The following is a 19456-nucleotide window of genomic DNA, read 5'->3' as shown; positions in this document are numbered from 1 at the left end:
CCAAACATAACTTACTATATGTGGGCAGCTATACTACAACAAATGACATTCCTAACAACAACTAGACGTAATGATCAAAATAGACCACCACATGATATACCCTCTATATATGAAATAACACTAGGTAGCACAGCTAGAGGATTATTATTAAGACAAATTGAGCCCTCATATTTCAAAAAGATAACATTTAAAATTATAACTGATGCTTTTAAAACTTGGATCTGCAGTACTAAAATGTTTAAAATGTTTCTAATTCCTAAATACACAAAATATACACCCCTATGGCACAGCTCAGTAATACCTCAATACCTCAATGATAATATAACTAAACAATGGGAGAATCTAGGTCTAGTAACTATTGAGGACTTTCTAAACCAAGATGGAAGAATAACATTTGATGAATTGATTGCTAAATATCAAGTTCTCCCCACCGAATATTTGAAATTCATTCAAATATACACATCACTAAAACAACACATCACAAACATAGAACTAAAAACGATACCATTCATAGACTTGATACAAAAAACATCAACTAGAATCAGCAACATATATGAGATCCTTTTGAATAATCACCCTGATGACATAGAAAAAATAGAAACTAGCTGGGCGAATAAACTAAATAATCCAAATGTCGATATTGACATGATTCTGCAGCTCTCTTCCAAAGCCATACTAGCCAGCAATCTGAAAACTCAGATCTATAAAACAGTATACAACCTATATTACACACCATCTAAATTATTTTCTTGGGGTAAGATTGACCACGATAAATGCCCGAGATGTGCACTTAGTCCTGCAAACCTGTTACATATGTTTTGTGAGTGCCCTAAATTAGATCTAATTAAGGAAAGCATCATAAAATTTTGGACCGAGATATTCGGTCACGAAATCAAAACCTCATCAACTCTCTTCCTACTTGGCTATGATAGTTCCTTAGAATTCAATAACCGAGAAATCTATACAACTTATATAGGCACTGTCATATATAGAATCATTTTAGCAACTTATTGGAAGGATTCTGAGGCCCCAGCATTTCAGGGATGGCTTAACAGGCTACATATAAACAAGAAACGGCCATCTACAAAGTTAGAGGGAAAAAATCCAGAATATATGGGGAATTGATTTGGTCATCAGTGGCTAGGTGGTATGAGCGACAGAGGGACTAAAACTATAAGTTACTTTCGCAAACTTGCCATGGGAAACATGATTATAAAAACTCTGAGGATTGAAATGTTATAACTTTTTTTTTTCTTTAATTCTCCTTTCTTTTTTTCTTGTTTTTTCAAAATACTGATGTTAGTTGTTTATAGGACTGCCACAATTCTCGTGTATCCTATGTTAATTCTATATTATGAAATTCTTAGAGTTTCTTTTTTCTTTTTTTTGTTGCTTACTAATATTTGTAATTCAACATGTGTTTGACCTTGTATTTTTCGAACATGCTCTAATAAAATCAAAAATAAAAAAAGAAACATCAATATGAAAAACAATTGAAATTAACATAATACAATCATATTTAATCTTTGAATTGTATACCATCTCCCATTCATGTTCTTATCCTAAAAAATATTAAGATAAACCTGGGGAATCCCAACTCCAGGTGTGCTAGATAAGTGTGAAAAAGCCTCCCAAGCTCACTCGTTTTACTAGCCGGGAAACGTATGGTGCCATTTAGTATTTTCTCGATTGGTTTTACTGAGTCTTAATGGAGCCCACAACTGCTTTGGAGTGGCCCTCTGGCATGTTAAAAGATGCACAGTGGGCCCCTGCTCTGCTGGACACTGCATGTTATGTGTGTAAATTAGGCAACACCAGTGGGGTGCAGTTTTGTCCTTAGGTGATGTTAGTGAGTATGCGATGCAACAAAATGCTTTTCTTTGTTTTTTTTCTTTATTCTCATGGCCCTAGAATCCTGTATTCATCGGCCCCATTGAGAAAGTTGCATTTTGCTGATGGTAGCACATTTTTTTAGGCTTTCTGACCTCTAAATTCCGCTGTTCTTGGGAAGTCTGATCGTTCCTGTCCTTGGTCTTCTTCAGCAGCACAACAGAGCGCCAGGGCAGAGTGCCCTCCCTGATTGCAAACTTCAGTTCCCATGGCTTCCTCTGGCCTCTTGCAGGGCACCTTTGTCAGTGGGAGTCATGGGTCACCCTCCTTTTAGACTTTACACTATTACAAGACCAGCATAGAATATATCCAGGGGGATCATCCAGGCTCCCTAATAGCAGGTCTATCCCTACCTACTGTCTCAAAGAGGGTGTAGGTGGCAAGCACCACTTCACATAGATAAAACAAATCAAAAGTCCTGGAATTCACCTCTTCAGGAGTCAGGGATTTTTTTTCTTCTAGCTGGGTATTCCTCGAGTGCTGCTTCCTCCAGGTCTAGACTGTTCCCAAAGTCCCTCCTGTGCAGTAGTTTTTAAGTATGCTGGAATATTCAAGAAGCTTGGCACCACTGTCCAATCCTAGGGTGAAACGTCATCCCTCCACCCCTGCCCCAACCCTTCTGCACACATTTATGGAATTTCTAAGGTGGCACCGTCAAGTGATTTGACCTTCTTGGAAAGCCTATGCCTCACACCTCTCTGCCGTGTCTACCTGGTCCATTAACTCAAAACTTTCAAAGGGCAGCCTCATATGTGACTGGCTCCAGTTGTCTTGCTATCCTCCTAGGTTCCTGTGGAGTTTAGTCTTCCCAAGCCAAGTGCAGTGTGAAAAATACTTATCAGATGCAGATTCACTGTCTACTTTTTCCTCTTCCGGAGGCAGGCCTGAATACTAGCTCTGTTGTATGTGGAGGCCTCTGATCTTCCAACCAGCTAGGAAATAAATTAACTTGGCACATAAGGATGATTCTAAGGCCCATAGGTAATTAGGAACTGAGTACGAGGAAAATAACAAATCTTGAAGAGCAGGAAGGAGTGTAGACATGTGGAAATGAATGTCAGTCATGCATTTGGGATATTGATTTACTATAATATTGTTGTGTCAACCTAGTTTATAGGCCTAACTGTGGAAAAATTGTAGTTTGGTACAGATTTCGCCCACAGTGTCCAATACAGTGAAGCACTCACATACTTTAGTAAATCGCAACTATGAGAAAGTGAAAGGGGAAGTGTTGTAGTAGGAGATTTGGGTCTTCATACGAAAGTCAAGTGCTATGCAAGTAGGAGGTACGTTCTTTTTTACCCTTAGGTTACACTGGATCACTGACAGAATATCGACAATATAGACCTTCAGAAATATTGGGACATAAATATTGTTGTCAAAAATATCGGCCGCCTATCTTCATTATGGTAAGTACAAATATATCGAAAAAAAATATTGTTGTAAAAAATATCGATGTATAAAACATTGTTTTTATTATATATATAAAAATAATGTAAAATAAATTAAATAGTAAATTTAACTTAACCCCTCCCCTGCTGGTGACGGAACAACTCCGTCATCAGCCGCGGTCGCTCTGTGCTGATGACGGAGCGGTTCCGTCACGGCCCGCTCGGCACGCCTGCGCGGCACGGATTCCACGCCTGCGCTGAGCATTCCATTGAGCGGGCGGGGCCGTGACGGAACAGCTCCGTCATGAGCACAGCGCAACCGCGGCTGGTGATGGAGCGGTTCCTTCACCAGCATGCGCCCGCCGCGCGGCCGCCCCGCCCCCTTAGCACTGCAGCGGAATAGCCGCCGCAGTGAAGGGGTTAAAAATGCATTTAGATTTATCTCTAAATGTTAACAATTAAAGGTAATACATAAGGGGCCGATTCCGATTCGGGAAAGAAATCCGTACGACGATTCGTATTCGTAGCTGTTTCCGTACAAATCGTACAAATCCGTCCGAATGGCGTAGTACGATCTGTAGGCAGAAAATACGTCCGAATCTTTGCGAACCGTACGAAAATCAAGTAAAAATCCGTATGATACGGAACCTGAAAGTGAACCGTACAAATCGTAAACATGCTGTTCGACCCGACAAGTACGATCCAGACCGGTGAATCCAAATGCAATTCGTACGGGAAACGTAGCGTTTCAGTTTATGGAAAACGTTGCGTATGAGCGAGCCATGAAATCAAATGCGAGACGAACCCTCCCGAACGAAGTGCACGCGAACCCCGTAAAAACATCACGTATGAGTGAGCCACAAAATCAAATACGAGACAAACCCCCCTGAACGAAGCGCACGCAAAGCCAGTTAAAATGTCGCATATGAGCGAGCCACAAATGTAAATATGAGACGAACCCCCCTGAACGAAGCGCACACAAACCCCTAAAAACAGCACAAGGAGGTAGAAAATTACTCGTACTGCGTGAACGTCGCGTTGCGCACACAAATTAACAGAAGTAAATACAAGTAAATGAGCTGTACTAAACCACGCAGACACTGAAAAACAGCACAAGGAGGGTGAAAACGACTCACACTACACCACAAAACATGTCTCCTGTGTGCCAACCATGAAAATGAATTTCCTGGCCAGATCCAAACAGGCAAACAAAGGTCCTAACTCAGAACCACCCCTTATAACACACCCACCAAAATTTCAAACTAAGCCACACCCACAAATGGACCAATAAAAAGGGCCCACACACACAAACCATGATCTTTTGCAACATACACAATTAGCAAGAGACACTGACAACACAGCAACAACTGCACACATCCACCTTCACACATACCCCCAATCACATTCAGACCCACACACCCCCATTCACATTCAGACCCATACACCCCGTCACCCCACACCATGTCCGCACAGAAGAATCCAAAGTTCACAAAGGAGGAGATGGAGATCCTTGTTAATGAGGTCATCAGAGTCGGGCCACAGCTGTTTGGCGCATTGGGCAGACAGACCAGCATAGCTGAGAAAACACGCCTGTGGGAGAGGATAGTCAATAGGGTCAATGCTGTTGCACCCATCAGACGTACCAGGAGGGAGTGCCAGGCCTGGTGGTACCATCTGCGGTGGATGTTCAAGCGGAAGGTGGACGAAGGCTATGCACAGAGCCAACTCACTGGAGGTGGTGGTCCCCGCAGACCAGTACAGAACCATCCCTGGGAGGAGAAGGTCATGGCCCTGCTACCACCAGAGGGAGTACATGGTATTGAAGGAGTCGTAGAGCCACAAACAACTCATGTAACATGGGGGTAGTGACATCCACACCCCAAGTACAAAAAATGCCTGCAACAACCCTCAAGCGCCCACCACCCACAACTACAGGCAAAAACAACGCTAATGCCACTAACATATGTATGCCCCATTGACAAACCAAGGCCATGCTATGTCCCATGCTACAGGAAGCACAGACCCAAGAATGGACGTCCGGTATGCTGGGAGGGTGAGTGTCACAAAATGCATTGTGGGACTCCAAATCAGACCCAATTGCATGGGCGTCTGCAGGAGGGGTAAGGGTGATTCTTGCCCCCCCCCCCCGGATCGCCAGTGTGTCTGGTGTGGGCCCAGTCAGGGCCGGCCCTAGTCCAACATGCTTTTGAAATGGTGCCATTGTTCCAGGTGGCAGCACCCTCCATTGGGTGGGAAGGGTGCAAGGGGGTTGCCAAGAAGTGTGCAAGGCAGAGGGGAGAAGGGTGCAAGGCAGTGGGGAGAAGGGTGCAAGGGTGAGGGCCAGAAGGGTGCAAGGGGGAGTGCGAGAAGGGTGCAAGGCAGAGGGCGAGAAGGGTGCAAGGCAGTGGGGAGAAGTGTACAAGGCAGTGGGGTTAAGGGTGCGAGGCAGAGGGCCAGGAGGGTGCAGGGCAGTGGTGAGAAGGGTGCAAGGCAGTGGGGAGAAAGAGGCAAGGGGGAGGGCCACGAGGTTGCAAGGGGGAGTGAGAGAAGGGTGCAAGGCAGAGGGCGAGAAGGGTGCAAGGCAGTGGGAAGAAGGGGGCAAGGCAGTGGGGAGAAGGGGGCAAGGCAGAGGGCTAGAAGGGTGCAAGGCAGTGGGGAGAAGTGTGCAAGGCAGTGGGGATAAGGGTGCAAGGCAGAGGGCCAGAAGGGTGCAAGGCAGAGGGCGAGAAGTGTGCAAGGCACTGGGTAGAAGTGTGTAAGGCAGTGGGGAGAAGGGTGCAAGGCAGAGGGCCAGAAGGGTGCAAGGCAGAGGGCGAGAAGTGTGCAAGGCAGTGGATAGAAGTGTGTAAGGCAGTGGGGTTTAGGGTGCGAGCATAGGGCCAGGAGGGTGCAAGGCAGTGGTGAGAAGGGTGCAAGGCAGTGGGGAGAAGGAGGCAAGGGGGAGGGCCAGGAGGGTGCAAGGGGGAGTGCGAGAAGGGTGCAAGGCAGAGCACGAGAAGGGCACAAGGCAGTTGGGAGAAGGGGGCAAGGCAGTGGGGAGAAGGGTGCAAGGCAGTGGGGATAAGGGTGCAAGGCAGAGGGCCAAGAGGGTGCAAGGCAGTGGTGAGAAGGGTGCAAGGCAATAGGGAGAAGGGGAAAAGGGGAGGGCCAGGAGGGTGCAAGGGGGAGTGCGAGAAGGGTGCAAGGCAGAGAGCGAGAAGGGTGCAAGGCAGAGGGCGAGAAGTATGCAAGGCAGTTGGGAGACATGTGCAAGGCAGTGGGAATAAGGGTGCAAGGCAGAGGGCCAGGAGGGTACAAGGCAGTGGAGAGAAGGGTGCAAGACAGTGGCGAGAAGGGGGAAATGAGGAGGGCCAGGAGGGTGCAAGGGGGAGTGCAAGAAGGGTGCAAGGCTGCGAAAAAAGGGTGCAAGGCAGTGGGGAGAAGGGGGCAAGGCAGAGGGGAGAAGGGTGCAAGGCAGAAGGTCAGAAGGGTGCAAGGCAGTGGGGAGAAGTGTGCAAGGCAGTGGGGATAAGGGTGCAAGGCAGGGGGCCTGAAGGCTGCAAGGCACAGGGGAGAAGGGTACAAGGTAGTGAAGAGAAGGGTGCAAGGCAGAGGGTGAGAAGTGTGCAAGGCAGTGCGGAGAAGTGTGCAAGGCAGTGGGAATAAGGGTGTAAGGCAGAGGGCCAGGAGGGTGCAAGGCAGTGGTGAGAAGGGTGCAAGGCAGTGGAGAGAAGGGGGCAAGGAGGAGGGCCAGGCGGGTGCAAGGGGGAGTGCGAGAAGGGTGCAAGGCAGAGGGAGAGAAGGGTGCAAGGCAGTGGGGAGAAGGGGGCAAGGCAGTGGAGAGAAGGGTGCAAAGCAGAGGGCCAGAAGGGTGCAAAGCAGTGGGGAGAAGTGTGCAAGGCAGTGGGGATAAGGGTGCAAGGCAGAGGGCCAGAAGGGTGCAGGGCAGTGGGTAAGAAGGTTGCCAATCAGTGGTGAGAAGGGTGCAAGGCAGTGGGGAGAAGGGGGCAAGGGGAAGGGCCAGGAGGGTGCAAGGGGGAGGGCCAGAAGGGTGCAAGGGGGAGTGCGAGAAGGGTGCAAGGCAGAGGGCAAGAAGGGTGCAAGCAGAGGGTGAGGAGGGTGCAAGACAGCGGGGAGAAGTGTGCAAGGCAGTGGGGATAAGGGTGCAAGGCAGAGGGCCAGTAGGGTGCAAGGCAGTGGTGAGAAGGGTGCAAGGCAGTGGGGAGAAGGGGGCAAGGGGGATGGCCAGGAGGGTGCAAGGGGGAGTGCAAGAAGTGTGCAAGGCAGAGGGCTAGAAGGGTTCAAGGCAGTGGGGAGAAGGGGGCAAGGCAGTGGGGAGAAGGGTGCAAGGCAGAGGGCCAGAAGCGTGCAAGGCAGTGGGGAGAAGTGTGCAAGGCTGTGGGGATAAGGGTGCGAGGCAGTGGGGAGAAGGGTGCAAGGGGGAGCGCTAGAAGGGTGCAAGGGGGAGGTCATGTGCCTGTGGCAGGGGATGTTGAGAATGAGGTGTGCGGATGCACCCTGGATGTGCACAAGTCCTCTTGGAGTCTGGCTGCTGTTCCTGAGTAGAAGGCATTGCCGTAGTTGAGCTGGCTGGTGTTGTGGACCTGATTGACTGTCTGTCATCACTAGGAGTGGATCTATCTGAAGATCATTTGCAGCATGCAGAGGGACTTGCAGCATGAGGTAGAGATGGTGTTGAGTTGGATGGTTATTGTGAGCGAGGAGTGCACGATGAACACCTGCTTGCGTTTGTGGCCACTGTGTGCTTGTGCGCTGCCCAGGCTGGTGTGATACAAGGAGTTGTCCCAGCCGTAAGGGGACATTCCTCAGATGATGAGCTCAGTCTTGTCCAAATCCAGCCTCAGGTGGCTGATATTCATCTATTTGTCAACACAACTCATGCCTTCTTGAAGGTTGGATCTGGGAGTGGCTGGGTCTTTGGTGAGGGGAGGAGCAGCTGGGTGTCAATGGCATAGGACATGATGATGAGGTCGTGTGCGCATGTGATGGTGGAGAGGGGTGTCATAGAGACATTGTAGAATGTCACGCTGAGAGATGAGCCCTGGGGCATGTGCCCGATGACCACAGTGTACTACGTGCTGAAGGGGGAGGCGGACTCCCTGGGCCTTGCTGGTGAGGTACTTGGCGATTCCATCCTGGGCCTTCCTCTGGATCCCAGTGTTAGAGATGTGTGATCTGACAGTGTGGTAGCACATGGTGTAGTATGCTGTTAAGAGGTCGATGGGGTGAAGGGTGGTGGTCTGACCATTGTTGAGCAGGGTCCAAGATGTCTTTGGTGGTGGCAATGAAGGCTGTTGCAGTGCGGTGATTACTGTGGAAGATGGACTGGGGCGGGTTGCCTGGAGATGTTTGTTTGGAGGGAGATGGTCAGTTGCTTGTTGACTGTCTTCTTGATGACATTTGCTGGATAGGGAAGCAGGGTGATGTTCCAGGAGATCCTGCGGTACTGCCGTCCGTTGTTAAAGAAGGGCCTGGGTCTCTGCATGCCTCCAGCTCCCATGGAAAGTGGCATACTCAAAGGAGACATTCATGACTTGCCGGAGGTGGGCTTCAAAGATGGTGTATGCTGTGATTGAGATGTAGTGTGGGTAGGGTCCTGATGGAGAGCCGGAGTGGATGGTGTACATGAGCCGGGTGGTGTCTTTGCTGCTGACGGGAGTCCAGGACCTGAGGGGGGAAGTATGTTCTGTAGATAATAGCGCTGACTGCCTCTGTGGGGCTAGGCTGTCATGCACGTCCATGAGCTTGCAGTGGTAGAATGTTGCAAGGCATCCCCTTGGCCTTGCAAGGGTGGGATGTCTTTTGGATGTAGAGCTGTTGTCAGATAGTTCACTCACGATGCCGATGAGGTCCTTCATGTTGTGTGTGTTGGTGCATAGGCCATACCTGAAAGATGTCCTCTTGCCCATGCTGATGATATGGTGATGTCTGTGTGTTGTGGATTCCAGGGCTGAAAGGTAACTGATGGTTGTTTGTCTTGCAAGGTTTGCACAAGAGTCCGGCTACACCTGTATGAGTCCAGTAGGTCTGCCTTGTCCCAGGTGGCTTAACTGTTGTTGTGCCGCACAGGAAAGTCCGCCAATATGGCAAGAGTGTTGGATCAGTTGCTGATCCAGTGTGTGCGGTTGCAGGGTGTGGCGGTGCCCTTGGTTGGAGTGTCCTGGGTGAGGGTGCTACACAGCTCATCTATGGTGACTTAGGTCAAGCATCTTTGGTGGATCTGTAGTGGAGTGTGGTGCAGTGTGTTGCTTGTCGGACAATTGGATGCAAATGTTGATGTACCAATGAAGGATGGAGGTAAAGCCGGTTCCCAGCTCTGTGCTCTCAGATTTTACCACAATTTCGGAGCCAGCCTCTCTTCTCGAATTGCAGAAGTGTAAATCCAGTTTCCCTAGTGACCCCTTGCCCGCCAAGCATTACAACATCCTTGCTAAAATTCACAATCACCATTTAAATGCCATCTGGAAACTTTCCCTCAGATTGGGCTCTTATCTGGATGCGTGGAAACACGTGTTCCTCCTGCCCATCTTAAAGAAAGCCAACGCAGATCCTGAATCTCTGTGCAGTTATAGACCTATCTCTCTTTTACCAGCACCTGCCAATATTTTAGACAAAGTTATCTGTCAGCAACTGATGACCTTTGTTGAAGATAATATCCTCCTTCATGACTCCCAATCCAGCTTCCGTCCAGGCTATAGTACAGAGTCGGCCCTCATTGAAATGGCAGACTCTATATGCTGTATGGTCGACGGAGGTTCCAAGGCGGTGTTGGTGCTGGTAGACTTGTCTGCATCATTTGACACCGTCGCCCATCCCATTCTTCTGAACCGCCTTAAGAAAATAGGCGTGGGGGGCTCAGTGCAGAACTAAATATCATCCTTTCTATCTGACCGTACACAGCAGGTCTGGACCTATCCGTTCATCTCCCTAGTCAAACCACTGAAGTGGGGCGTGCCGCAGGGCTCTGCTCTGAGCGCTCTGCATTTTAATATTTACTTTACCCCGCTACCTGAATCGATTGCCATGTCTGAAGTCAAAATCATTTCATATGCTGATGATACTCAGCTTCTATTCACCTTTAATGCTGTGTCTGCCGCGACTTTGACCCACTGAAAAATTGTCTCAAGAATATTGCGGCCTGGATGGACCGCAATTTCTTGAAACTTAATCCAGATAAGACCGATATCCTATTTTTTAACCAACCTTCTCCCCTCTCTTCCAATCAGTGGTGGCCAGAGGAACTGGGCATTGCTACGGCACCCAAGGACTCGGTCAGGAATATGGGAGTTAGATGGGACAATCAGCTATCCTTTGCCACACAGGTACAAGCGGTGGCTGCCACTTGTTTTGGCAAGATTAAAATCATCAAGAGATTTATTAACTATCTGCCCAACGCAACTTGGAAAACGGTGGTTCACGCACTGATTACCTCCCATTTAGACTACAGAAATGGCACATACGTGGGCCTCTCATTAGGCTTTCTCCGTATACTGCAGACGGTCCAAAAATCGGCTGCACGCCTGGTATGTGGAGTCCCACTTTGACAACATATCTCCCCGTATCTTCAAATACTTCATTGGCTGCCCATGGCTAAACGATTAGGATTCAAGGCGCTGACCCTCGCCTTCAGGGCAGGAAAAGGCCATGGTCCTGTCTACCTTAGGAGGAGACTCCGGCCCTATTGTCAATCACGATCTTTACAGTCCAATGACAAGCGCTTGCTCATTACTCCTCGGTGCGCAAAACCTAGATCAGGAGGTTCAACCTTTCAGGTATGAACCACCCAATGTTGGTCTAAGCTACCTCTTCCGCTGCGTCTGATTCAGTCTGAATGTAAGTTTCTTAAAGCCCTTAAGACCGGTTATTTAGCCGGCTTGATTAGTTGCTGCTCTGTGTGCTGCCTTATTTTCTGCCCACTACAGAGCTAGGACTCCCCGTTGGGGTAACTGTGTGCTCAATAAATGCCTATTATTATTATTATTGTAGATGTCTTTGCGGAACTGTGGGTGTAGGTCTGGAGATCTGTAGATGATAGTTAGACTGTGCTGAGGATGCGTTTAACCAGGTTACTGTAATGAAGGCGATGTGTGGGGCTGTTGTGTTGATGAGGTAACAGAGTCCAATGGCGTGCTGGTGGATGGAGCGGGTGTGCAGAAGGAGGCACATGACCTGGTTGTATGGATATGGTCTGTTAGGCGGGGCAGCGCAGTGTTGACAGTAGGAGTTGCACACACAGCATGTGAAGCAGTAGTGTGTGCGCTTAGGTGTTGCCTGATAGCAGGTGGTTGATTGTCAGGTGTTCATTGTTTGGCGGTTGACTGGAGCATGAGTCTGTTATGTTACGTGGGTCATGCAAGGTCCAGAGGGTCTTGCACTGTGCACGTTGTAGGAGCTGACAGTCCTGCCTTTGGCACGGAGGTGGCGCAACAGTGGCACAGACAAGCTGCTGCCTGCATTAAGAATGGGTGGAGGGAGGGAGGAGCATCTAGGAGGCGTGTGAGTTGCAGAATCAGGGCACTCGGTGGTAAGGTGCCGCAGGGGAGGCAGCAGCAGGAATGAGTGAACACCTGATGGCGGGAGGGGTGAGACACCATGCAAAAACTAGCACACAAAGACAAGGAGGTTAGAAAGGCACAATGTAACAGGTGTATGGAAAGGAATGAGTATCTGGTTACTCATGGGTCACTGAATGAAAATGGAAGAACAAACACCAAAAATGACAGGCACAGGATCACGCATCAAAAGGCCAAGCTGCACCCAGCACACACAGCGTCAGCAGGTGCTACCTGCCCGTTGTGGGTAGCAACCTGCACAAATACATACACAACCATGTACTACATGCACAACAGGGATCATTAGCCATGATATACTGCGTGCATGTTGCCACAGTACACATACTCCCATATGCACAATCTTTGTCAATTATGCCATAGATGATGCATGCAAAGTGGCAAGAGATCTGCGGTGACAGTGATGAGGCACATTTTACTGTGGTGAACACATTTTCTACACAAACGGATCAAGTATGTATTGCGGGCCATGCTGCTTTAGCCAATATCCATGGCCAGTGTCATTCCTCTGAAGAAAATAACAGTCATGCAATGAGTTAACTAAGTATGGGGAAAATTTGCGAATTCGCGGTACGTGAATTAGTGCGAAAGCGAATTTGCGGTCCGCATAATCCGCAAATTTGTGGATTTTTTCACGGGGTGCTTTGCGTGTTCATGGGCTGCTTTCAGCGCGCCGAACACGAAGTTACCCATGCGGTCGTAGATGGCCATGTCCATCTTGTTTGCGTTGTGTATTTCTTTTTCTGGGCGCTAGTTGCATTCTCGCATTGTGCGCGGGCGCGTACGTGGTCGCGTGCGTTTTAGCACACACGCCAGGAATGTTGGGGTACAGTGCGCTCACGTATGGCACGATTACAATAGTGAGACGATGTGCACACACACCAAGAATCTAGGGGTACGGTGCGTGTAACGAGCTCGCATACGGCACCATCACAATAGTTATACGAGGCACATACACACCATCCACACCATGTGGCCAACAGTATGGGGTGGGTAGATATGACTCTCAGCAGTGCCCAGACATATGAGGGGTGGGTGCATAGGACTCCCAGCAGTGCCCAACAGTATGTGGGTCGGTGGATATGACTCCCAGCAGTGCCCAGACATATGAGGGCTGGGTGCACAGGACTCCCAGCAGTGCCCAACAGTATGGGGGTGGGTGCACAGGACTCCTAGCAGTGTCCAACAGTATGGGGGTGGGTACACAGGACTTCTAGCAGTGCCCAACAATATGGGGGTGGGTGCATAGGACTCCCAGCAGAGCCCAACAGTATGGGTGTGGGTGGATATGATTCCCAGCAGTGGCCAGAAATATGAGGGGTGGGTGAATATGACTCCCAGCAGTGCCCAGACATATGAGGGGTGGGTGCACATGACTCCCAGCTGTGCCCAGCAGTATGGGGGTGGGTGCACAGGACTCCCAGCAGTGCCCAACAGTATGGGGGTGGGTGGATATGACTCCCAGCAGTGCCTTCTTTCCATTTTAGTTCATCACATCCCTCAAGTTCATCTGATCTGACTTGGCTTCACGATAAAAGTTTCACAGCTGAGTTGAAGTCAAACCGAGGGGGCCATTGCTTACTCAAGAACTATCTCCACTATTGCTATGGCTAAGTCAAGGGTGACTGTCTTCTCCATGATTGGCAAAAATGTTGTTTTAAATTAGTAACTGTTCATAACAGTACAGTGTACTTCTACTAGTGTACTGTCTGCTGTACAGTACATCATACACCCCTTTGCGTGCCTACTCTAAAATGTCAATAAGTAAGGATTATAATAACTTACCACCGTCCGCCGCTGCTAAGGCATCCCCCGCAGCAGCTCCTCCTGGTGGCACTTGTAGCACCACCGCATCCGCCCCTGGAGTGGACCCCTCCGTGCTGCTTGTCCCGGCACTGGTGGTGGGAAGTGCCGCATCCGATGTTGTGATGACGCCTAGAAAAAACATGTAATATATTTTGATGCCATACACCACTCCCTATTTTGTCTCGTAATGGAAGAGAAAATGTTATAAATTTTTAATTATTGGGGCTGAAAAAAAGTCACAGTTTTGGGGAGGGTGTTAACTTATATGCTTAGCCATAACATGCAACACTTTTTGGCACAACTGATGAATGCTTGCTTTTTAACGTGCAACATTTTTCTAATTACAGACAGAACCACCTACTCCTCATCACCACCAGGAGGACTTGAAGTTCCAACAAAGTGAGGGCTCCCGAGTCCCGCACAGTTACTATTAATAATTAAATGTGTTGAAGTATATACTAGGGAAGGGTGTTTAAACTTTAACGTCATCTATCACCACTGCTCGCTGGGAATACTGCGCTATTAAAAATAAAGAAATCTTTTTTTATTTCTTATTTGAAAATAAAACTTTAAAACTAAAAAAGACTGTGTGGTTTTTGTTCACGAGTGAGTGAGTGGAAGGGTTTGCAGTTGCACTACTGCACTTTGCAAGCATGCTTCCGTGACTCTGATAGGTCGGGACTCTGTAGTCTTCTTCTGTTCTTCTGGGTCGTATAATCATTGGTCAGACACACTACATAGTCAGTCAGGGGATTGGGGGTTCAACTTATGTTCTGACTGAGGTATGTGGAAAGTCAAACTGCACCTATCATCAGCAATGTCTTATTTCTCTTGTCCATACTTCTGTATGTGCAGAATAGTCCCTGAAACACTAGCGGTATGGTATGTGCTACTATCAAATAAAAAAGCTACTAGCTTGTTCTTGGTGGACATTGACATTTTGTTGTTGGAAATTGTCAAAGCACTATCATTAAGAAGACTGGAATAGACAGCAAGGGCAACCCAGAGGACTGCACTCAGTACCTCTAGAGCTATTGCTGGATCAGAGTTTTGTTTAACACCGTTTGCCGACTGGGCAAGCTTAGCTACCTATACAGACCGACTCACAATAATAGTAAATAGTAGTAGCACAGAGAGTGATGGTAGAGGCAGGATAAGAATGTAGAAACAGTCTACAAGAAGATCAAAGATTATTTTGTAAAAAATAGAATTAGGAAACAGTTTGGAATGAATAGGAGCTGTAAACGTAAGGGAAGTATAATTATTAATATTAACAACAGAACAACTTACTGGGTCAGCAGAAGAGCCTACTGAGGACCGATCCTGCCTACCTTGTTCCGCCAGTGTCTCAGGTGTGGTCTTCTTGCCCCTGGGTGGTGCTGATGATCATGAAATAAACACACACATGGATGATTGTTTTTTTTATATATTTTATTTCTTTGACCACAATCTAAAATTATCTCGGGGAAACAAATTACCAACAATTGCACTACATGTATTGATTGACCTATCTGATCTGGTCAACAAGGATAGATAGTACAGTATTGCTGGATTCGCAGACCATCTACTTGGAAAGTTATGTAAATCACTAACTAAACCAACAACAAAAAGGTTCTACTACGACTGCCAGCACTCAGCAGCATGCGACGTGACAGACACAGTCCGTCTTCATGATTGCAGACCGCTAAAAATGTTCTACTACTAAATAACAAGTCTTAATATACTCAACCTATCAATCCACCACTATCTCTTCTTAGTGGCAGCAGGAGTACAAAGGAAGGACTAGACTTAAGTCTCTAGTCTCTCCAGCATTACGCAGTTCTGCTCAAATGAGCTCAAAGTTGCAAACAAGTAAGCATAGTAGCAACGCCACTGAGCAGGCGAGCAACTGCAATCACAGAAGCTATTTAAATATTAATTTACCTGCAATGTAATCGAATCTGCAGCATTCCTGCTCTTTGGAAAAAACATATATTAGCAATATAACACAGAGCAAAAGAAAACAAAGTAGTTATTAAATAGCTACTCACCAAGGCCAGGGATCTCCACGCCTAGCAGGTGGAGCAGGTCCTGCTCCCGGTCAAGGAGGTCAGCCCACCAGTGCGTCGCCTGATGGTAGGTGCGCCGGACCCCCGACTCCCTACGCATGTCCCGGCACACCTTATCCCAGAGCTGGCAACGCTCCCGGAGGCCATACCCTGAACCGGGCCTGCCCCCTGCCGCCACGGTCTTCGGGAGGTGGCGCTGAACATAAAAGATAAGTGCAGCCACCTCCACCGCGCTGAAAATCTCCCGGCCCAATACATCCTCCCCCCTTAATCGCCTGCAAGGGAGCCGGGTACGGGGTGCGGGACCCTTGCCCTTGGTGTTCTTCCCGGCTCCCTTTGCCATGGTCCTGGACAGGAAAGTTAAATAAAAAATAGGGAAAAAGTAAATAAAATAAAAGAGGTAGATAAATGATAGGTCTTTATCAATAAGCACCCCCAAACTTTTGACCGAGCTGGATGGAGTAGGGGGGGCGAGTTCAGATGGCCAATAATGTGGGCCCCAAAGTATCTGGCTTTTGCCAAAGAGAACCAGTTCTGTCTTGTCAGGATTTAACTTTAATTGATTACTATCCATCCAATGAAGTATATGGAGCATGGTGTTCTGGAATTGGTGGATATAGTCTGGGGAATTATCATTTGTAAAAGTGAGTTGCAGATCATCTGCATAATTAAAAGTAGTGACTCTGAAGGTTCTAAGTGATTGAAGCAGGGGGAGCATATAAATATTAAATAAAATGGGCAACAAGGAGGAGCCCTGAGGGACCCCACAAGTGGTGTGGAGTCTCGGGGAAGAAAAGGGAGGCAAACCGACTGCCTGCTATCGATCACTAAGAAAGGATCTGATCCAGTCGTGGGCAGGGCCACAGATGCCGGCTAGTCTGACACGGACGAGAAGGATGTCATAGTCGACCGTGTCAAACGCGGCCGACAAATCAAGTAGGACCAGGGCCTGAGGGATTCCCATATCTGCGCTATGGCGCAGGGAGTCTAGGACCGCCGTGATGACTGACTCGGTGGAATGGGCCGGTCGAAAACCGGCTTGAGAGGAATCAAAGAAGTCGGATTGTTCAATAAAACTGGAGAGCTGTAGAGTTACGTGGGCTTCCAGTACTTTGGCTAAATACGGAAGAAGGGAAATTGGCCTATAATTTGATAAGGTATTAGGCTCAGCTCCTGATTTTTTTAGGAGGGGCACCACGACTGCCTCCTTGAAAGAGTTAGGTACCGTACCTTGAATTAAAGAAGTGTTGAGGAATCGTAAAATAGGAGAGGGAAAAGCAGCAAGTACGTTTTTTAAGATATGGGGAGGGCAGCAGTCTCGCGGGGATCCAGACTTAACCCTGTTCAAGAGGGTGAGTAGGGACGGTGCATCTAAAAGGGGGAAGTGATCAAGGGAAAAGGTGCTGATGACAGGTGACGGGTCAGTAAGGGCGGGGGTAGTGATGGGAATACTGGATTTAATAGTAACAATTTTGTCCAGAAAGTATTGGTTGAGAGGGTTACAAAGATCCTGAGTGACCACGGGCTTGGGCTGGGTTCTTCCGGGGTTCGAGAGCTTATTAACGATGGAGAAGACATCCTTAGTATTGTTATTAGATTTCTCAATAATGCTGGAAAAGAAGGCCGCTTTAGCTAGAAAGATAGCCTTCATGTAGTCAGTACGAACAGCCAAGTAACAGGCCTTGTCAGGAGTGTCGTAGGTTCTTCTCCATTCTCGCTCCTTTTGACGGACGATTCGTTTTTTCACCCTGAGATCAGGGGAGAACCATTTGTGAGCATCAGATTGACGAATAGTTTTAAGTTTTTTCAGCGGGGCATGTATATCGCTTGCTATTTCAAGCCAGTTGGAAATGTCAGCCACAGCCTGATTAAGATCAGTGTTATGGACAGGTATGGAGGTCTCTAGAGTTCACAGGAAGGCTGGAGTATCCAGGGAGCCCCATTTTCTGATGAAGCCCTCCTTGGTGTCTACATTTATTTTAGGCTTAGGGATAGAGATGTTAAATTGGATCAGAAAATTATCAGACCAAATGCAGGGGGAAACGGCGGGGGGGAGATGCTGAGGTCTGTACTCCAAATCTGGTCCAGTGTATGCCCCTTAATATGAGTGGCGGTATTGATGTGATGGCTAAAATTAAGCCCTGTAAGGAGCTCCGTAAGCTCACTCACCAAAGGGTCACCGAGCTCGCTGTTAAACCAGTAATTGAAGACACCGATTAATAAGATTTTCGTATAATCGGTGACCAAGATGGCCAACTGGTCGCACAGAGAGAAAGGAAAGAGGGGCATACTCTGGGGGGGTCTATATATCAATACACATAAGAGTGGACTCGACCTAGAGTTGAGCCTGATGATCAAATTTGTCGGCTGCGGGAAGGTCAAGAGACGTCATTTTGGAAAATGCATGATTCTTGTTGATGATGGTGGCTACTCCACCCCCTACTTTCCCTTGGTCACGGTCTACCTGTAAGATGGAATAATTATTCGGGAGGGCTGCTAGAATATCTGGGGATGAATCAATATTGAGCCAAGTTTCCGTAAGGAAAAGGATGTCAGGTTTTTGGCATTCAAGAAGAAGAAAGATATCAAGTTGATGTTTTACTAGGGATCTAGTGTTGAGATAGAAAATGTTTAATCTTTGGATTTCGGCCGGTACAGGCTTGGGTTGCGGTTGCCGGTGACGTACTAGGGGCAGGGGTCTCAGGGGGGTGAAGGGAGGTTGAAAGATGCCTAATTGTTTTAGATGACTAGTGAAGGCTGGGCACAGTAGGCAAGCTAAACCACGAAGATACACCAAGGTGTTTGTGGAATATGATAGTAATGGAGCAGGGGGGCTGGCCCCTGGGCCCGGCCTGGGGTGGATGGGCGCAGACAGGCTTGCCTTAGGCACATCCGCTGCGCGGCCGGGAGAGGGAACTCATTATATGTTGACTGAAATGCTAGTGTCAGGAAGACTGCAGCGTCAACCCTGGGCTACCCCCAAGATGGCGGCTAACCTCACAGTCCCCGTGACAGCGCCGAATCGGCTGCACGGGTGAAAAGAGCAACGTGAGGAGGAGAGGGAGGGTAAGTGTACAATAACTCAAAGATCAAATTCTAAAATAACATACAGTTTTAAAAATAGCAGGCTAACTATGCTCCCGGCTTTCTGCCTCAGGAGTTTACAGCGTTCTGACGGTATTGCGCACGAGACAGGACGCGCGTCTTTTATGCGGACTGAAATGCTAGTGTCAGGAAGACTGCAGCGTCAACCCTGGGGTACCTCCAAGATGGCGGCTAACCTCACAGTCCCCGTGACAGCGCCTAATCGGCTGCAAGGGTGAAAAGAGCAATGTGAGGAGGAGAGGGAGGTTAAGTGCACAATAACTCAAAGATCAAATTCTAAAATAACATACAGTTTTAAAAATAGCAGGCTAACGGTGCTCCCGGCTTTCCGCCTCAGGAGTTTACCGCGTTCTGTCGGTGTCGATTAGGATGGCAGACGGACCTGCGTCCGTCCGCCACCCCCGAGGTGGAGGGACCGTTCGCAGGGGCAGCGGCGTTCCCTCCATCGGAATTAGGATGTGACCACCACCCTGGCGGTCACATCCTGTATATTTAACATTGCGGCGGGTGCTGCTTTAAGCAGTACCCGCCACAAAGTTAAATATGCATGCTTTACATTTGCATGCACAAAGCGGCAGGCAATGCGCGGTGCCTGCCACTTTGTACATGCCAATGCAAGGGGGTATTTGGTACCCCCCATGTGCAC

This window comes from Lissotriton vulgaris, chromosome 1_1, assembly GCF_964263255.1.
Source record: "Lissotriton vulgaris chromosome 1_1, aLisVul1.2, whole genome shotgun sequence".
Taxonomy (NCBI): domain Eukaryota; kingdom Metazoa; phylum Chordata; class Amphibia; order Caudata; family Salamandridae; genus Lissotriton; species Lissotriton vulgaris.
Note: the sequence above shows the minus strand (reverse complement) of the source record.